Below are 3,303 nucleotides of genomic sequence, written 5' to 3'. Positions count from 1 at the left end.
TCATTCCTTCGTCTGCTGAATGTGCCGATCTTAATTGCGATAGCTCAGAGGAGTATGCAATGCTGTAATGCTCTTGCTGTGTGTGTGTGTGGCCCTCACTGGCATGGGAGCAGCAGAGGCTGCCCTTTACCTCAGAGCTGCTGCAGTCATCAGGAGTTGATTGCCTTTCTTCTTGGGATGTCAGTATATGTTTTTAGCATGGATGCCTTCAGCAAGGGGAAAAAAAAGTATGGTTGAGGAATGCTGGTGGTAAAACTGGGAGTGAATCCTCTGAGGAGGAGAGTGAGCCTAGGCAGCGTGCTGGCCTCTGTCCTTGAGTGTCTGTAGGAAATGGGGGCCAGCCTGTCTCTGGCAGCCAGATCCCTTCCCTTGCCATATGTGTGCTGGTGAGGAAATGACAAAGGGAGAAAAGGCTTGTGTGGCCAAAGCCCACACCAGAAAATTGTCAACCCAGAAATGGGTGAGTACATAGATTCCTCATGCCAGAAATGGGAGGGGGAAGAGTAAACCAGTGCCTGAGGCTTCATGGAGGGACATCAGAGCAGTGCTGATGGCCACCAGCTGCTAAAGCTAACCAGCCTGGTGTATGTCTCATCATTTCTTGGAGTGTGTGAACGCAAACACAAATTCTGAGTGTGTTGGGGAGGAGGGTCTGATCTCAACACAGCAGCTACACCGTTTCTGCTAGAGCACGTTCCTCTGGAGGGAGCTGTGTGACACCACACACGCTTGTGGTGAGGAATGGGGTCCTTTTGCACCTCTCTTTCCCCTCCAAAGAAGGTAAATAGTGGGGAAGAGGATACTGTATATGCTGCTGGTGCCTTGTGTGCTTGGTGTCCAAGTCCTGTCTGGGCTGAAGCTCAGTGCTCTCGGGTAGTTAATTCTGAATAACCCTGATCGCAACATGAAAGTGCAGTATGTGTGGTGTCCTCGCCTCCAAAATAACTGGAGGGATCTTTCTTGCTCTGCCTTAAAGGCCACTCCAGAAAGCTCACAGGGTTCAGTGTGTGACCTTGCCCATCTTCCTGTCTTACCTTGGAGTGTTGGGTGTTTCAGAGCTGCCAAAATACAACTTGGGGGCAAGGCCAAAAGTCTGATGCATCCCAAGTGTCCCAAGTAGTGCCGTGTGTGCGGAGCACAAAGTGTTTCTTGTTCTGGTTTGGGAGTTACATGCTCTAGAGCTGCTCTGCAGTGGTTGGGTTGGAGGGGGAGGTAGGAGGGAAGCAGAAGGAGGTTCTGTTTGGGCTGGTGTGCCATGCCAAGGGGACTGTGACTCAAAGCTGGAGGACTTGGTCTGTGTTGTACAGCAGCTTTCCCTTCTCTCCAAGACATAGTACCTTGCAGAGTGATTGTGGGAAGCAGGTGACTTGCGCTTGCTCCCACCCCAGGAGCTTGCTCTGGAGCTGGAATGGCTGCTGTAAAGGAAACGTACAGTTTGTAAGTTTGTGAAACCTGCTGAAGTGCGGAATGCAAACTGTGGGTTGGGTTGGGTTGTCTTCTGCAGCCTGTAGACAGCCTGGCATGGTAGTTGGGACAGCACTGGATACCTGTTTATAATCCTGCTGGGATGTTAAGAGTGACCTCAATAGCACTTCAGTGTTTGTTGTTTTGCTGCCAGGTGATTTAGAAGAATCTCTCTTTTAGTCTGTTTCCCTGACCCTAATTACTTCTGAGCCTTTCTCAAGCTGAAATCTCCAATGGCCTCTGCCATGCTCTGAAGATTGCCAGTTTGTGCTGGAAACAAATGTTTATGTTTTTATGTTTGAAAACCTGAGAACAGAGCTGCGGAACTATTAAATCCTATCTGGAGTTAACCATCAGGATTGTTCACTGTGCTATTGATTTCTCCATTTAATTGATTAACCTTTATTTCATAATGTAAATTACTGACTCAGCCCTAGCCTGCTGCCTTTGTTATGCACAGGGTGTGCAGTCGGGATCAAGGATTTGAGCTCCCACACACAAGTTAGTGCATTAAGTGTTTGCTGGACACATCACGGTTCATACCAGGTTGTGGCTTAAAACTTCTCTTGTTTACTGCTTTCCCTTGTTTTCAAGGTGGAATTGAGCATTTTTGTTGTTTTTCCTCCCCAGCTGCTCACAAACAAGCTCCAGCTGTTCAGGAGGAAGCTGCTTCCAAATATAAGGTACCTGCAGTGGCTTCACTAGCATGTTGATTTTTGCTCCAAAAAGGAAAAGCAGAGGCCAGCAGCTCCCTGTGTGCTCCCTCTTCCACAGCCTGCACACGCACTTTTCATGCTTGGCTCTGCAGCGAGGCCACCTCGGGCACCTGCCTGTTACTCGTGCTTGTGCCCGAGGGCTTGGATGGGGAGATGCAAGGCTTTGACGTGGGCTGCCACAGTGGGGTTTCCATGCATGGTGGCTTTTGCTGGCTAGACTGCGATTCCGCACACATGCGTGCACAGGAATATAATTGGGATTACAGGGGATCAACACCAGACCCTGAGCCAAAAAGGTCAGACGCTTGGGGGGAAAAATAGGAGCATGGTGCAAAGGAGGCGTAGCTGCAGCACGTGCATGAGCTGTGTGATAGTGCATGAGCACTGTCTTCATTGCTCTTAAGTAGCACATCAAGCTCAAGGCTGTACCCAGTACCGTCCCAGTGCTGCTTGCAGCATTATATTCCAGAAATGAAGTGGCAAAAGAAGTTACTGGGAGAGTGACAAGGACTTTTGCGGACCAATGGAGCTGAATAACTGGGGTTATCTGGGAAAGGGAAAGACTTGAAGGTTTGAAGAGTGGAGTGCAAAATGCCTTCAATGGGTAAAAAAAAAAAAAAGAAAAAAGAAAAAAAGAGTAAAATTAAACTTCTTTTTTTAAATGCTCACCAGGAGCGGGAAGAGAAGGACGTGGAATTGTAGCAGGAGCAGCAGGGGGTGGATGTTAAGCAGGTTTCATTAGCAATAGCGAGGCTCAGGCAGGTAAAGAAAGGCCTGGTGAGCCAAACCTCTCTGGGGAGTGCTGTGGGTAGGGATGGCCTCCCGTTGGAGCTGTGCTGGGGCGACAGTGACATGTGGCTCTGTCCGCGCTCGCAGACGCGTCCCCTGCTTTGGCACGTGTTGAGGGTTCAAGTTAACCAACTCCTGGGGTGATGCCCGCGGGGGAGCGCTGGGGCAGACCCTTGGCGGGCGGTGAGGGAATCGAGGAAGGGCAGGGAAGAGGCCGAGGAAGGACGGCGCAAGGCGGAAGGATGAGCCGCTGCCCCCTCCCCCAGCCCCGAGGCGAGGCCGGGTCGATCGCCCGCCCGGTGGCACCGACACGTGGGTGCCCGCACCAGTGAGT

The sequence above is a fragment of the Antrostomus carolinensis genome, unplaced genomic scaffold (genome assembly GCF_000700745.2).
Source record: "Antrostomus carolinensis isolate BGI_N321 unplaced genomic scaffold, ASM70074v2 scaffold27997, whole genome shotgun sequence".
In the NCBI taxonomy this organism is placed as follows: Eukaryota; Metazoa; Chordata; class Aves; order Caprimulgiformes; family Caprimulgidae; genus Antrostomus; species Antrostomus carolinensis.
Note: the sequence above shows the minus strand (reverse complement) of the source record.